Source organism: Hippopotamus amphibius, chromosome 6 (genome assembly GCF_030028045.1).
Source record: "Hippopotamus amphibius kiboko isolate mHipAmp2 chromosome 6, mHipAmp2.hap2, whole genome shotgun sequence".
Lineage (NCBI taxonomy): Eukaryota > Metazoa > Chordata > Mammalia > Artiodactyla > Hippopotamidae > Hippopotamus > Hippopotamus amphibius.
The window spans coordinates 19,201,711-19,220,055 of NC_080191.1; the positions used below are offsets into that span (position 1 = coordinate 19,201,711).

At 37.7% G+C, this 18,345-nt stretch overlaps 1 protein-coding gene across 1 annotated transcript in view; it reads left to right on the forward strand.

The window, feature by feature from the left end:
* The first annotated feature begins 486 nt into the window (after window positions 1-486).
* GPR63 (G protein-coupled receptor 63) overlaps window positions 487-18,345 on the forward strand; it is a 45,823-nt gene continuing 27,964 nt past the window's right edge. The window contains exon 1 of the mRNA XM_057739818.1: window positions 487-625. The gene's annotated coding sequence lies outside the window, so the exon portion shown is untranslated. The remainder of the gene's footprint in view (window positions 626-18,345) is intronic.

Here is an 18,345-nt window from a genome sequence, read left to right on the forward strand (position 1 = left end):
TTCCACTGGGCAGTCGCCAGCGGCGCGCGCGGGCTTTGGGCGAGTAGGTGTGGGGGCGGCGCCGCTGTGGGGGCGGGAAGAGAAGACATTGAAGGGGATGCGGGCGGTTCGGAGAAGGGGCGAAGTTCCGAAGCCGTCGTGGGGGCGCAAGCCAACGGCGAGGAGCGGCCTGCCGGTGCCGGGTCCCAGCACTTGCCCTATTTTTGCCCAGGCGGAGGGGCGACCAGACCCAGCGAAGAGCGGGGGCAGCCCGGGTGGTGGCCCCTGGAATCGCTGCGTCTCTGCCGGCCCGCTCCCTCGCTCCTTGCCTCCTGCCCCTCGCCGCCCGTCCTAAAACGCGGCGGGCGCCTTTAAGAGGGAGCTCGGTTAGCCTGGGGGCGGGAACCCCTCGGCGGAGCGCGAGGCGGCGGCGCTCGGCCGCGACGCTCCTCACTTTCGGCTCCCGCTCGCGCCGCCGCCGCCGCCTCCCTCGCCTCCTCTTCCTCCTCCTCCTCCTCTGCCTCGAAGCGTCGCTTTCTGCAGCCGGGGAGAGAAGTGCTATGTCAGGAAAGTTCCGGGAGGGACCGGCTGGGGCCACGCTCCCCGGGCTCTCCTGCAGGCGCCCGCGCGCCGCCCTTTGTATGAGGTGAGACCGGGGGTCCCCGGCCCCCGGGACAGGTGGCCGCCCGCGGGGAGCGCTTGGGTTCGCCGCGGAGGGAAGGGTGTGCGGCTGGGCGGAGTGTGTGGCGGGGGACCAGGCCGGGGAGGGCGAAGTTGTGCCGGAGAAGCTCGGGTTTTCGGGAAGGGTTTTGCAGCCGGACTTGCGGGGTTTCGGCAGCCCGCGCCACACGGCGTCCGCGGGTCCCGCCCCGCCTCGCTTCGCTGCCCGGCGCCCCCTGCCCCGTCGCCTGCCCGCCCGAGCGCGCCGAGGCCTTCGAGGAAACCGCTCGGCTGCAGGCTGGCACCCCGTGCGGGGTTTTTCTCCGCTGGGTTCTCCCCTGGAGATGCTGAGTGCTGGGAGTAAGACGAAGGGGACGGAGTCCTTCCGAACTTTTACACTGTGGGCGCCTCACTCTTCAGGGGTGAAATTCACCTCGCTTGCTCGAGTCGGAGGGCTCCTTCAGTTCTGAGAGGTTGCCTCTCCCGTGTGGGTGAGCGCTTCGCGCTGTGGATCTCTTTCCAGCCTTGGTCCGTTTTCAGCGTTGCACTGATTTTAGTCCTCCCTCCTCCGCCCCTTTTGGGAAACATTTTTTTTTTTTTTTAAAGGAAAAAAAATATCTTGGAGGATTAGGATGCTCAAACAAACCACCACTACCACAAAACCCAACAATGTATTTTTGTGAAATTTACCCCCCGGCGCTGACCTAAATGTTCCAAGTGATCCTTTAGTCCCCATGAAATATTTAGTCTTGGTCTTAACACTTATGAAAGGCAGGTATCCCTATAGTAGGATGCAGTTGTATTTTTTTTTTTTTCCTAGTGAGGTAAAATGAGGTTTTAAACTATGTTTTTTAAAAATAGGATTTTTCTCTTTGTTTATTGGTGACTTTGGTTTTCCTTATATCTTTGATGAAGAAGGCTCCAACTAATTTTAGGAGTAGTATTTCTAAGAATCAGAAGTAAAACCCGATGTTTCTTGCATAATCTGACATTGCTTCAGACAATTTTAATCTTGGATGAGGTGTGTAACAGTGTAATTATTTGATGAAACCTAATATGTAATTACATTTGTTGCATAAATGGGTACGTTTTCCTTTTTCATGTATCCTGTGGATGAAGGAAGCCCATTTTCTCACACCCCCAGGTCTCTACCACACCTGTCTATTCCTGTTTCTTCTCCACTCACCTTGTATACATCTGATGCCAGGTACAACTCAGAGGTGCTGATGGCAAGTCCCTATATTTTGTCAAGTGTTGCATAGCCAGAATTTTAGTGATGTAATTGATTATATCATCCAGATTATTTTGAAAAATAAAAATAGAATGTGGGAGCTTGTTTAAAGAAAAGTGTCCTGAAATATTTAAATTCTCAGGTATATGCTTTACATATAATTTACGTGTGGAAAAATATTCCACCAAAATAGATGGGGAATAGGGTAGGAGACAACTTATTTGCAGCGGGGAAGTTTTGAAAGAAAATCATTCCAGAATAAATATTAATATGAAAATATTTTGTTTGGGATATGGGTTTCCATCTCTGAGCACAGTTTTGTCACTGTTGTCAAATGTACCAGAATTGAAACTAAAAAAAGAAGTCTTCAGCTCAAGCATTTTCTGAAAATTTGTAGCAAACTGAGCATTCTTGGAAAAATTTTACTTAGCAAAAGCCACATACTTAAAACCCTAACGGCAGTTACTATCTTACCTTCAGTTTGCTGAACTCTAGGCAAGAAAGTACTGCATTCAGTAAGAACTTGGGGTTCTAAGGTGGATGTGACATTTCCTAGAGCTGTGTGGATTCATATGAGTACCTTGGGATTTGGTATGTGATTTGATTTGAGATAATTGTTTTGTGAATAATTCTTTTTGAAACTAAGTATATATTTCACGCATATATCACATATGCATATCAAAAAACCCATATCTATCTATAGATATGGGTATATGTATATTTATGTATCTCTGTATATCTATAAAAGGGAAAACTGTACAGGGACTCAATAATACTGTGCTAAGAACAGCATGTCTGAAAGATCAGAAGCTAAAAATAGTTCTTGCCAGGGCCTGTCATTTTTTCAGCAATTTCATCAATATCAGTTAAGTTAAAAAATACTGTGTTTTCCATCCTGTTCTTGTTCTCATACAAGGCTTGGACCAGGAAGCCATATGCCAGTGATCCTAACCGCGTATTTTTAAAATGCACTGAATTACCATGCCCTTGGATGGTTGAATCAGGCATTTCTTAGGCTTCAGTAATTTGTCTTAAGTAGAAGAATCCCTGGTAAAAATTTAGCTTGTCTGTATAATGTTTTCTTCTTTTAATACTTCAAAAATTACCTTTAGGGCATTCCCCATAGGTCTGGGACTTAAGAGAGTAGACCTCAAAGGCATGGGAGGCTAACCTTGGGTAAGTTCTGGTATTCCAATCTGTGAAATGATGTCCTGAGTATTTGATTTGAAAGAGATACCTGTTGTACTTGGGAAAAATACCTATCATACAGTGCTCCAATCATTATAAGCAAAAGCTTAGGAATGTTTCTTATCACGTTCCACAGCTGAAGCTGCTGCATTTCAGCGTATGTATGAAAATTAGAAATGAAATGATTTTTTATACTGACTTTTTTCCCTTCATTTGCTAGGCATTTACCAAAAATGTGTTTATATTTGCTACAAATGCCCTTTACTTTGTTTCATGTGGCAGTTTTTTCCTTTTCCTTTTTTTTTTTTTTTTTTTTGCTACCATGATGTGTATATTTAGGGTGAGTTCTTAGGGTTTACTTGAAACAGATAGTGTTTCACAGAGTTTATGTTGTATCTCTTCAGCTTAAAAAAACAAATTTGAAATGTTTGGCCCTGAGCGTGAGATCACAGACTTTCAGAATGGGAAATGATGGGATTATAATTTCTGTTTCCTGGGAATTTTCTGTTTAAGGTCAGATGTGGCCCTGGTTTGAACTGGATGATCCACAAAGTAGGTACTTTTGCAACCACAAAACATGGAGAACATTCCAAATAGTTTGCAGTGTGGGCAGCCCAACATGATTTAGTGTTTAGTTAGCATGAGGCAGTGTTCCATGCTTGTAAAAAACGGTTTTTGAAGGTGACAGCAAGCTGTTTCACTCTTTGAGTTTGACACTTAGGATAAAGTGCCTTTTAGCCTCTGTGCCAGTAAATATGGACAGGATTGGTAAAAGTAATTTGTTCCCGTTTCTGTATGACAGAAAATTCCGAAAACTCAAGCATGAAAATGGCTTAATGTACTGGAAAGCTCATTCATGTTCATTAAAAATGTAACAAAGAGTTGGGAAAGTTGAGTTTTAACGCAGATTTTAGGTCTTGGGCAGAGGAGTGTATATTTGCATGTAGGAGGGTTATCTAGTGGTCACCTATTGAAATTAATAAGAACATTATTATTAACAGTATTTCCTTTGGGTGATAATCCTCCCAGGCCCAACTTTGATTAAAAAACATCCCCAGGGCTTCCCTGGTGGCGCAGTACTTAAGAATCCGCCTGCCAATGCAGGAGACATAGGTTTGAGCCCTGGTCTGGGAAGATCCCACATGCCGCAGAGCAACTAATCCCATGAACCACAACTACTGAACCTGCGCTCTGGAGCCTGCGAGCCACAACTGTTGAGCCCATGTGCCACAACTACTGAAGCCCGCGCACCTAGAGCGCCACAACAAGAGAAGCCATCGCAATGAGAAGCCTGAGCACTGCAACGAAGACCCAACACAGCCAATAAATAAATAAATAAATAAAACAAACAAAATCCCCAGCCAGACACTGTACCAATCATTTAGCATATACGTTAATCGATTCTTAAATAATTTTAAGTTGAAACCCATATGTGTCATTGTAGTCATAAGTTTTATTGGTTTTTGACCAAAGCTTCTTGGTTAACTTTTCTGTCAATTGATAAAGCCCAATCTATATCATTAAAGCATTTAAAAATATTTTAGGCAAAAATTTTTAATGTGACAATTTCTGCCTTGGGGAGGGAGTACAGAGGGATGTGATTCTTTATTATAGCTCTTACCTTACAAAGGAAGGTGCCTTCACCTCTTCCTGTCTTTTTTTTAAACAGAAACAAATGCATAGGTAATTTTAGAGAAAGAACATTTGCAGGCATTTAAAGATGCTTGAAGTTTCAATCAAAATAAGGGTTTCAGCTCAGAGTTACCTAAGAATCAGTGAACGTCTGTTGCCAGGTGTTCGTTACAGTTTCTGGCTGAGGGTGTCTGCTGCTAATCTAAGTTGGTCCTGGGAAGCTATAGCTTCAAAGGGAATTGGAACGAAAAGGGGCTGTTTCCAGGCATAGCATCTATTGCCTTCTAGAGGCAAAAATGTTTGCCTAAGTGTGTACTTCTAATAAAATCCACTTTTCATCATTTTAGCTTATTTTTTCTGTTTCCTCCAGGCTGTATCTGAAGTGTATGGTGTCTTCCTGCTCCATTTTTGATTAACCTTGCACTTCTAAAGTTTCACACTGTTCAGCACTAGCAGAAAGGCTGTTCTTTAGGCGTTTGAGCTTGTTTCCAGCAGTACTTTTCAAATGTTTTCCCTTTTTTTGAATTATTGAGTTCTTTAATGATACAGTATGAGTTTTGAATTTGTTTCCTCCATCTTCCTTAATAGGCCTTGGTTAAATTTGCTCCTACTTAAAGGTGCAGTGATGTTAGTCACGTCTCATTTTTGTGCTTATATTTCACATATAGTTGCTATTGTAAGGTTTCAACTCTTTATTCTTTATTTATATATATAGGAAAATTAGAAAATCCAGACAAGCCAAAAAACAACAACAACAAAAAAAATCCAAAAAATAGAAAAGGAGAAGGAAAGTTACACCTGTTAACACCTATTAACATTTTGATGTGTATTTTTTTTTTATTTTTTTAAATTAAAAAGAAATTTATTATTTATTTATTTAGTCTGCCCTGGGTCTTAGTTGTGGCATGCAGGATCTTTTAGTTGCAGCATGCAGACTTCTTAGATGTGGCATACATGCAGAATCTAGTTCCCCAACTGAGGATCGAACTTGGGCCCCCTGCATTGGGAGCTCAGAGTCTTACCCACTGGACCACGAGGGATTTTTATATACATATAGAAAAATACTGTATTTCATTTTGTAAAAATGATACTTTGCTTACTATATGTATTTCTTTTAAATTTTCACACAAAGATGAACTACATTCCATATCATGGCATGATCTTCTATAACATGTTTTGAATACTAAATAGTATTTTGTTCTATTTAGCTGTATCATGTTTCATTGGGGATATGCCATAGTATCTGACAGATTTTCCTTCTTTTAAATTGCTGCTATATAGCAGTGAATACCTTAAAGCTCAGCTTTTGTATATATCTATGGTTATTCCCTTTGAGTAAAACCCTGGAAGTAGAATTTTGGGGTAGGGACAAAGGGCATTGATGTTTTTCATTGACCTCAAGGCATTTTACTAGTCCCAATATAAAATCTGTAGATTTAATTATAGCTTTCCATGATTAGTTTATGCAGTTTTTTTGGTCAGTGTAATATGAAAGACTCAATGCAGATAGCATTTGAATTCAGACCTGACTAATTATGGCTTTATCCAAATGAAGTAACGCTAGATATTTAAAGATTCAACTATAAGGTCCAGCCCAGACACCAAACCATCCACTGGTGCCCAGTTATAGCTGTAATTGCTATTTCCACCTAAACAGGAATAGCAGTTGGTAGTGTGCCCTGAGAGTTCTCTCTTTTTCAGTTTCAGTTGTCTTACCATATTACCATTTGACCTCCTGGCCACATATACAGATACATACATAATTTTTGTATGGTAGAGTGAATAAATATTAGCCAGAAATTACCTTTTGAAATCAGATAAGTATCCCTCTGGCTACCACAAAAACATAGTCACTCCCAGGAAAAATCTAGGGATATAATGGGCAAAAACTAGGAAAAGGGCATGTGTGAAAACACAGATTGATAGTTTAATGCAGAGAGAAATGCTCTCCTTCAATTTTGTGACTAAGGTTATCTTTAGCTGTCAGACATGATCCTAATGACTGCAGAATGGCATTTATATTTTCACGTACATTTTTCATTTTTAGAATTTGGTGCTGACTATAAAAAGGAAACAGAGTAAACACACGCACGCACGTGCGCACACACACCCCCCAAACATATTTTCTGGGCCAGTTATTCTTTTTTCAGACATTGTCTTTTCCACTGTGTGGAGACCATGTCCTTTTCTCCTTTCTCTAAGTCAGGCTGAGCTTCTCTGTTCGCTTTGTATCTGGTGCTTACCTGCTTTAGCACTTCAGAATGATTTTTTGTTTAGATGAATATCATTTACCTCTTTAATATCTCAAGCAAGAAGAATCATATCTTTGTGTTTTGTCATGGAATATAACAAGCATGTAAAGATTGAACAGGTACTTTTTTTCATGAGATTGTGTGGATGTTCATTGTTTACATGGGAAGGTTTAGAATATGCTTTTGAAACTGATTTTACTACATATTTTTTAAAGAATGTTTCTTGTTAAGTACCTTGTACATATAAAGGTGCATAAAACATATTTGTAAGCTAAAAAAATAGAACGCCTTTGGACTTATTACCAAAGTTAAAAAGTATGATATACCTAGAATCCCTCAGTTTACCCATTCCCTCCTAAAGGCAACCCTTGTTTTATCTCTAAAGAAACATATTCTTTAGTTTTGGTTATTTTTGGACTTTACATAAAGGGAATTATTATATATGTATTATATACTTTTATGTTTGCTTCATTTGTTCACCGTTATGTTTTTGAAATTCATCAGTGTTCATAGCTATAATTTGTTTTTTTTCTGTTTAGTGTTTTATTGTATGAATTCTATAATTTATTCATTCTACTGTTAAGGGGAATTTGTCATTATAACTAGGTTTACAAAAGCATTAAGTATAAGCATAAAATTTTGCGTGATATCCTTTTATCTGTTTAATCATTGCCACATGTGTGATATGTCCCATTTCTTTTTCACTCCTGATGCTGCTAATTTATCTCTCTCTCTGTTGCTCTGTCTCTCTCTGTGTCTCTGTCCTCCTTCTTCAAGCTTGAGATACATCTCTCTTAATCTTTTCAAAGAACCAGCTTTTGGCTTTGCTGCTGATCACTATTACATGTTTTTTATCCTAACGCTTTCATTTTTTCTCTTCTATTGTCTTTATTCCATGTTTTCAGGTTTATTGTGCCCTTATTCTAATTTCTTAGGTTGGTTGCTTAGCTTGTTCATTGTGATCTTGCCTCATCAGAGAACAATGAGTTTCCCTTGAATCATCACATTAGCTGATTATTGGAATTTTTATGCAGTGGTTTTATCATACAGTTCTAAATATTTGCTATGGTTTCTTTCATTCATAGATCCAAGATCCATCTTGAGAGTGTTGTTTTCTAATTGCTAAACATAGTTTGTTGTTGCTGTTGCTGATTTCCAACCTACCTGTAATATGGTCAGAGTGTGTGGTTTCTAGCATACCAGTCTTTTGATGCTCTTTGGGGTTAGCTTCATGGGCTAGGGCAAATGTTCTCTTTTTAATTTAATAAATGTTCCATGTATAGGTTGAAAATTATGTATATTCTCCAGTTTCTGGGTGCAATGTTCAATGTGTATCCATAAGATGAAAATTTTAATTGTGCTGTTTAAATCTTCTTATTCCTTATTAATGATTTTGTCTGCTTGATTATTCAGTTACTGAGAAATTGTAATAATGGATTTATCAATTTCATCTCCATGATTCACTTGCTTTACATATTTTCAGGTTTGTTATTAAGTGCCTTTACAATTTTAAATATTCTTATGGTAAATTAAACCTTTTATCATATGTAATGACCTTCTAAATCTCTAATCGTGCTGTTTGACTTAAAATTTTCATTAATATTAATAAAACAATATAGGGTTCTCTGTAGATTTTGATTGGCTTGATATATCTTTCTCTACTCTTTGACTTTCAAGTTGGATGTATGTTCTTATGTTTTTATATATGTCTTCTGTAAATAGCATATAGCTGCATCTTCGCTTTTAACTGGAGAGTTGAGTCTTTTTCTGTTTAGAATGAAGACTGATATATTCGGATTTATTACCACATTATGATGTATTTCCTATTCTGCTTTATCTCTTTCTACTCTCCTTTGTTGCCTTCTTTTGAATAGGTTGATTCTGTCCCCACCCCATTTTACTATTCTTTTTATTTTGAGGGTTAGGGGACTGGCTATAAGCTCCATATCTATTCTTTTAGTGGATACCCAGACAGTTTTACTATGCATACTCATCTTAATCTAGTTTAAAATTAATCAATATCTTTACCTTCTGCTGTAGACTGAATTGTGTCCCTTCAAATTCATATGTTGAAGTCCTAACCCCCAATGTGATTGTATTTGGAGATGGAGCTTATAAGGATGTAATTAAGATTAAATGAGGTCATATGTGTGAAGCCCTAACCTAATAAGACTGGTGTCCATATAAGAAGAGGAAAAGACAACAGAGATAATTTTTTCCTTTTACCTATGCACAGAGGAAAGGCCTAGTGAGGACACAGTGAGAAGATGGCTACTCTTAATCAGTCATGTTGCCTTTATCATTTTAAGGTTTTGTTATTTTTGACTATCAGCTACTCACTTTCCTTAGAACTTTATTGGTGGTAATTTTTTCAGGCCTGGGTTGAAGGTGAGTTCCTCCAGAGGGGAAATATATTTTGCTTCTACTACTAGCTTGGACCCTTCATTTAAATGAGATTTCTGCTTGAGGTTTTTCTTATTTTTTAAATCTCAGGTCTAGTTCATGGTTGCAGATCCCTTGGGGAGATTATTTTCCCTCATCTGTCTAGCACTAGATTCAAGACCAACAATTTTCTTTGCTGTCTCTTTTTGCACGGAGGAGTTTATTTCTTGTTCACTTTTCACGTAATGTATTAGCCCTTTGAAGTCCTGGTTGCTGTTGGGGTCTTCTGAAAAAGCGGACACTAATGTGTCAAGCTACGATGGAAAAATGCTTACTTTTCTTTTTTTGCTTTTAACTCCAGTTTTATAATTCACCATTTTCCTCTACTGTTGCATTTTGAATTTCTGTATAGTATACTGGTATCAGCACTTTCCTAACCCCTAAACTTCATCTTGCTTATAGTCATTTAATATTTCATTTTATATTTTGTTCTTTAGGAAGTTAGTGCAGGCATCTTATTTTAAACTATTCGGTTACATCTGGTTATATTTGCAAGCTTGAAAGACACTGTCAGTTACATTTATTTTTCTATTGATTCAGATTTCTGGGCTTTGCCTTCAAGTGGTAATAGGGAAAGTTAAAAAGCCACCTTTGGTCTGCATTGCCCTTATTTATAATCTCCAAAGCAAGTTAAAGATGGCAGACTGCAGGGTTCTTCTGGGTAAATTCACTTTTGAAAAGGAGTAATTACTCTGTGTTTATTTCAAATGGTTACATTTTGGTAGACATTTAAGAAATGTTTAGTTATGTTTTTTGTTATTATACTCGATTTTTTTCTTTTAACCCTCTGTGGTATAGATATTTGGATGCAGCCTTGGTTGTAATGAACAAAGTGCAAAGAGTTTGAGAATCTCAGCATTTATTTCTTAGTACTCAGTTACTGTGGATTAGCTAAAAACTTAGATACAGTGGTAAAATGAGGTCAAATACACAAAAAGACTGACGTAATTAACTTGATTACCTTTGGGTAATTATTTCATTCATCAGGTCATACAACTAAGCTTTTAATATGTTTCTGTGCTCTTTTTATGAAACAATTTTTCTTTTGCATTCTGAGTTTTAAAATCTTTTTGTCCTACTAATTTTTCTCATATTGCATAAGGAATCGCCAGAATAGAAGTGGTCTCTGAGGCTCATATAATAGAATCTTATTCTGGTAAGGTCTTTGCTCATATCTAGATTCTAGGTTGGAGTAAAATTTCATGAAAAGATCCTTCAGGAAATTTGTTTTTTCAGTGGATAGTCAGGGAAGACTCATGTGAAAAGTCTCACTGCATGACATAAGGCATCCATTTAATTTGCAGCCCTTGTAGGATGGGAATTTTCTATTTGTCTAATGTAAACGTGAGATTTGGAGTGATCATTTCACTGAATGCTGTCCCTTCCAGAATCTGCGTTAAATTCTTACTCTGTTCAATTCCAGCATAATAAATGTTCTGCATATAAGAGGAATTTTATCATTTGTTTCATCGGCCACTAGACAAACTCTATATTTGGGCCATTCCAATGCAATGGTTCTTACCATTACGGAATCTGTATTGAGTTCACCCACACTCATGCACCACTTTCTGGTATCACTCTCATAGGCCACATCTGGTACGAGAAGTCAAATGAGAACTGGGCATGAATGAAGTATAATAAAACTGGAAGAAATCCACATAAGTATAGACAGTGATGTTTATACAGCAGTATTTAGTGCTTTTCCCCCCTTTTTTTGCAAGAGGAAATCTGGGAATTGCAATTCCACCTATTATGTGTACAGTAGACATTGGGTGAGTGAATTCCCTATGGTTCTTTGGACTTGAATCAACACTTTGTGAACTTGCAAAACTTTAGAGCTGCTTTGATTTTTTTAATAAATTTATTTTTTTATTGGCTGCATTGGGTTTTCGTTGCAGTGCATGGGCTTTCTCTTGCGGCCAGTGGGGGCTACTTTTTGTTGCGGTGTGAGGGCTTCTCATTGCAGTGGCTCCTTTTGTGGCGGAGCATGGGCTCTAGGTTTGCGGGCTTCAGTAGTGGTGGCACGTGGGCTCAGTAGTTGTGGCGCACAGGCTCAGTTGCTCTGTGGCACATGGGATCTTCCTGGACCAGGGATTGAACCCACGTCCCCTGCACTGACAGGCAGATTCTTACCCACTGTGCCACCAGGGAAGTCCCAGATGCTTTGACTTTTGAGAAGGGGACTAGAGGACTAGCAGCAGGCACCTTACTGAATGGCAGCATTATTGGGGCACTGCCAGTGGGGAACCCAGCAACAAACAAACATCACAACCTAACCCCAAATTCCTTCCCTCTTGTGGTTTTGTGATGCATGATGAGGAATTGTTCTTTGGTGTTTAGCATACAGCCATTTTATCAACTTTATTTTTCATTTCTAAAGGTTCAAAATGAATATTCTAGAATTACTTTAAAATCTTTCTTTGCTAAGGCATGGTTTTTGGTGGGGAGGGAGTGTGGTAGGTGTTGGGAAGTGATATGCAGTACTTTGAATTTAGAATGACAATTATGTAAACCCTTTTTACTTAGAGCAGTCCTTCCCCATTGTTGGATACACAGCAAACTTGATTGAAAATTAAAATTTAGAAATAATAGAAATGGAAATAAGGTTGTGTTAAAGGAGATAATTATTTTTATTCATGAACTCTGCTTTATAGCAGGATTTACTAGAGTCCTTCAGCTAGTGAGGTTTCAAGAAATATTTTCTTGACTTTAAAATTATTTGTCAACAATTTGATTTTAGAAGAAACAATTTGGCTTTTTTAGGACCGCATGCATTTAGTAAAATTTTATTTATTCTTGCAGTGAGAGCTTCCTGCTTTTAGTCTTCATTAATTTATTTTATTTTACCTCTTACTCACTATGACCTACTTTCTTCCACCCTTCTCCCATCCAAAAAATAAATAAAGCAGAATACAAAATAAACTATAACTTCGAAATCAAAACATATAGGCATATGTCAGAGATATTGCAGGTTTGGTTCTAGACCGCTGCAATTAAGTGAATATTATAATAAATCGAGTCACAGAATTTTTGGTTTCCTGGTGTACATAAAGGTTATGTTTACACTATTCTGTAGTCAGTTGTGTGCAATAGCAGTCTTAAAAAAAAACAGGGTACATAATTAAAAAATACTTTATTGCTAAAAAATGCTAACCATCATCTGAGCCTTCATTGAGTCATAGTAGTAGCATCAAAGATCACTGATCACAGATCACCATAACAAATATAATATAATATAATATAATATATAATAAAAAGTTTGAAATATTGTGAAAATTACCAAAATGTGACAGAGACATGAAGTTAGCAAATACTGTTTTAAAATGGTGCTAATAGACTTCCTAGATACAGAGTTGCTACAGACCTTCAATTTGTAAAAAATGCAATATCTGCAAAGCACAATAAAGCAAAGTACAATAAAACGAGATATGCCTGCACTAGTCTTCAGCCTAGTACTTTTGCATTTATCTTAGCGGATAATATACTGTCATGGAGCATGATGTTTAGAGAATGTTGTAAAAAATATGGACAAATAAATGAGGAATTATATTTTCTCTGTTTTCTACTCTTGGGGCATTCTGAGTTTTTCTTCATAGCACATGCAACAAGGTGTGATCCAGTGGTTACTTTGTGTTTGTATGTCTGTTTGGAATGTCAGGGTTCTCCAGAAATAAAGAACCAATAGGAGATATATATAATTTATTATAAGGAATTGGTTCATGTGATTATGGAGGTGAGAAGTCACACACTTGGTCATCTGCAAGCTGGAGACTCAAGAAAGCTGATGGTGTAGTTTTGAGAACCAGAGGGCTGTTGGTGTAAATACCAGTTGAAGGTAGATGGTTGAAGTCCCAGCTGGAACAGAGTTCACATTCCCCCTTCTCAACCTTTTTGATTTATTCAGACCTTCAGTGGATTCGGTGACATCCCCTCTCTTTAGTCTGCTTTCCTCAGTCTAATTCAAATGCTAATCTCATCCAGAAACAACACCATAGACATACCCCAAAATAATGTTTAATCCATGCACTCTGTGTCTGGTGAAGCTGACATGTAAAATTAACCATCGCAGTGAGTCTCCCCGCTAGACTTGAGAGTTACCTAAGATCAGGAGATATATGTGTTTTTTTCATTGTATGCCATGCTTAGTCAGAAGCTGTCATAGAGCAGTTGCTTAATAACTATTTATTAAAGGAAGGGAATGTGTTTAAAGAAGTGTATAAATTAAGTTGAAAAGTATATGTCAAAGATTTATAACATGAATAGCATGGTGAAAGACTGAGTATCAGGTGAATATCAAGACATGCAAGTGAGGTCATTTTAGTTGGCATATGATGATTCTATGGACATTTCTTTTGTCTTTATTTGGTGGCCACTTTGAATATTAAAACTAAAGTCTTACTTTATAGATTTTTGAACTCCAAGAATTTTAAGTATGACCTTTAGATTTTTCAAAATCTTCCCAAGTTAAACAGATTACTTTGCTCATGGCAGTGAATCAAGGTCAAAACAGAATTGTCATTATTTCTGAGGATGAGTCAGCGCTGCTCTTCAGCAACCCTATTTTGAAATGGCGCACCAAGAGCAGAATGATCTTTCATTCTACGCTGTTTCTCTTGCACTATTTTCTAGCTTCCCACTTATGAAAATGTTTAATAATTCCATATTTTCCTTAATGTTGATTATTGGAATTTGCTATGGTAATGAATTACATTTACAGGGCCAAGGGACCAAGGATTTTAGCATCTTTTTAAAGATATATATAAAATTAAGATATATATGTGTATATATATATATACACTCACATATATATATTTGACTTGTATATACACATATACACTTAGGAGATTACTTGAAATATCTTTTGATGTCATTAAGGTCTTCCAATTCCACATTCTGTGACATTTCTATTATACCATCAGAAAAGATGTGTCTGGTTGATGTGGGTGGGGGTGGGTAGTAAGGTGGTGGGGGTAGGGAATCTTATACACTGTCTTTTACCAAGAGATGATGCTGGAATCATCTCAGGCAATATCATTGCCCAGATACGTAGGAAGAAAGAGGAGACCATGGTGTAAGCATGTATGTCCCCCATTTGTTTTTGATAGGATGTCCATGAATCTCCAACAACTAGCACACTACCTGGCACATGGTCGATGCCCTGAAAATTTCTGTTGAATTGACTTGGCTGCAGCTCTCAGGGGCAGTCACAGTCAGCAACAAGAAGTGTTGTTCTGAAAAACAAGGAAGCTGTATTACATTTGCATCCGGAGGTAGAGGAATAAACTGGGCACGGTTGTAGTGGCCTGTTTCTAGATGCAAGAAGGAATATACATGTTTGAAGCAATGACAGAACAAGAGAAGCTTCATCTCTTTTGTTTTGAAAAGAGACCATTGAAAGTCACTTTTCCAGAAGCTGGAGTGAAGAAGGTAAGAGGAAGAGAAACAAAGGTCTCATGTCAAAATCATAGTGCAGAATCTTGACATGAAAAACAGGTTTAAATGTCGTTTGGGTGAGATACGGAAAATAGTTGTTAGCAAGGGTGACAGGTAGAACACGCAATGTCACTGAAGTGCTGGTGTTGGGAGAAGGTGGTTTTCTCTTCTGAGTAGAACTGCTAGCTCATAAATATTGGACACTGACTATGTGCCAGTACCTTGCATGTGCCGTCTCGTTTAACATGGCCCCACCGCAGCTTCAGGAACTAAGGTGCACCGTGGTCATCTCCATTTTTCTGAGGAGAAACCCGAAGAGATGAGAGATGAAGTAACTTGCCCAGTGATACATAGTAAGTGAATGGTAACCAGGTACTCTGACCCCTGCTGAGGTGGACACAGTGGGCATCTGGAGGAATGGGCATGGAAGTGCTCAATAAAAAGCTTATTTTTTTGCACTGATTGGCTTTTGATTCCCTCCAAAGGACATGCCAGAATCATTTGTTATTAAGAGGCAGTGGAGAAGAAAGCAGCAGGATTTTTAGAAGAAATACGTATGATGGTGGGAACATTTAGTTTTGGTTAAACTTATTTTACGGCCTTGGAAACTTTCTTTGTGCTGTGTGACTGTTAAAGAAAAATTAAATGTCTAATCCTCGCATAGATAGGCCTGTGGGTTACAGAGGGGTTACAGAGTTGCTTAAGCAAACAGTTTTAAAAAGTAGTGGCAAGCTGAGCTCTACCCAGAAATTCAGATGACTCTAAAGCTGGTTTTAAAAAGTGGAACTTTTGCGGAATAGCATGAAAGCAAACAAAAATAAGCAGGTTTTTTTTTCTTTTCTTTAAAATTGCATTTGTTACCAAGGGATGTTTGTGGGAACCAGAAAGGTGATCTAGAGAGTAATATGGAAAGGTAGGGACTGTTTTTTAAATTAGTAGGTAAATAATTGGAAGAAATATGGGGTACTTTTAAAAGTAGTAACTAGATAAATTACCATATTTAAAATTTGTGCTTCTGGGGAAAACAAAATTCTGTTCTACTCATAAGTCTCTTATGTCCTTTGCTGATGAGAGTACTTTTCTTGCATAGCAGTAACACTTGGCTAAAGGATAAGGGACATTAAAAAAAATTTTATTTTACTGGAGTATAGTTGATTTACAATGTTGTGTTTATTTTTGCTGTATAGCAAAGTGATTCAGTTATACATATATATACATTCTTTTCTGTTTTTTTCCATTATGGTTTATCATGGGATATTGAATATAATACTCTGTGCTGTACAGTAGGACCTTGTTGTTTATCCATCCTGTATATAATAGTTTGCATCTGCTAATCCCAATCTCCCAATCCAACTCTCTGCCACCCCCACCCCTTGGCAACCACCAGTTTATTCTCTATGTCCCTGATTCTATTTCTGTTTCATAAATAGGCTCATTTGTGTCATATTTTAGATTCCACATATAAGTGATATCATATGGTATTTGTCTTTCTTTCTGATTTTTTAACTTAATATGATAATCTCTAGTTGCACCCATGTTGCTGCAAATGGCATTATTTCGTTCTTTTTTGTGGCTGAGTAGTATTCCATTGTATATATGTACCACATCTTCTTTATCTGTTCCTCCGTTGATGGACATTTAGGTTGTTTCCACGTCTTGGCTATTGTAATAGTACTGCTCTGAACATAGGGGTGCATGTATCTTCTCGAATTAGAGTTTTGCCTGAATATATGCCCAGGAGTGGGATTGCTGGATAGTAATTCTATTTTTAGTTTTCTGAGGAGCCTCCACACTGTTTTTCACAGTGGCTGCACCAGCTTACATTCCCACCAACAGTGTAGGAGGGTTCCCTTTAGGAGAATGCTTATTTTGCTTCATGCTGTCTCCTCCTAAGGAGTAGAGTTTTTTTTTTTTTTTAAAGGAATATGTCTTATCATTGAAGATAAAAGTTAATGTCTGTATTTATAGTATATGAAAATGTTCTTCAAGAAGAATTCTTTCTTGAATGTAAGAAAAATACTCATTTTACACAGTTTGGAAAAATACAAAAAAGTAAGAAAAAAATGTATCACCGATTATCCTTCTGATCAGAAATATCTGTTAATATTTTGATGTGTTTCCTTCCAATTCCTTTTAAGAACTTGAAAAAACATATCAAGAGCATACTATATATACAGCTTTGTAGTGTGTTTTCTTCATTCAACATGCTCACATAATATTTTCTTGTGTCCTTATTAAATACTCTTCAAATATAGTTTTAATGGCTACATAGCATTATATGTCACATAATTAACTCAATCTGTTTCCTTAATTTGAACCTTTAGATTAATTCCATTTTCTTGCTATCATGTACATGAATTTTTTAACAACTTTGTTAAGAGATACATTTAACGTATTATGAAATTCAGCCATTTCAAGCATACAGTTTACTGGTGTTTGGTAATTTTACCAAGTGGCGCAACTATCACCATAATCAGTTTTAGAACATTTTCTCCACCCCCAGCAAGATCCCTTATGCCCGTTTATAGTTAATTCTCCATCTCATCCTTAGTCCCAGGCAATCACTGATCTACTTTCTGTCTCTCTGATTGCCTTTTCTAAACATTTCATATAAGTGGGATTACATATACGTGTTTTCTTGTGACTGATTTTTTTGCTTACCGTAATATTTTTGAGGTTCATCCATGACATAACATGTATCAGTACATTATTACTTTTTATTTCATTGTAAGGATATACAGGTGTACCTTGTTTTATTGAACTTCACTTTATTGAGTTTCGCAAATACTGTTTTCCACCGTTTTTTACAAAATGAAGGTTTGTGGCAACCCTGCACTGTCATATGATGCTTAGTATTTTTTAGCAATAAAGTATTTTTTAGTTAATGTATATATATTGTCCTTTAGATATAATGCTCTTGCCCACTTAGTAGACTACAGTGTATTGTACACCTAACTTTTATTTGCACTGGGAAAGCAAAAAGTTTGTGTGACTCTCTTTACTGTGATACTCGCTGAAGTTTATTGTGATGATCTGGAACCAAACCCATGATATCTCTGACGTATGCCTCTAATACTTTTTGTCTATCCATTCACCAGTTGATGGACATTTAGGTTGTTTCCAGCTTTGTCCTATGAAGAATAATGATGCTATGAACATTCATGTGCAAGTCTTTGTGTGTAGACATACATTTTTGTTTCTCTTGGGTCAGTACCCAAAAGTTGAATTGCTGAGTTCTGTAGGAGACTTGTTTTTAACTATTTGGGAAACTGCCAGTTTTACAAGGTGATTCTATCATTTTACATTTCCACCAGCAATATATGAAGGCTCCTATTTCTCCATATCGTCACCGACATTTGCTATTGTCTGTCTTATTTATTATAGCCATTTTAGTGGGTGTGAAATATCTTGTTGTGATTTTAATATGCATTTTCCTAATGGCAGTGATGTTGAATGTTTTTTCATGTGCTTGTTAGGCATTTGTGTATATTCTTTGTTGTAATGTCTATTCATATCTTTTGTCCATTT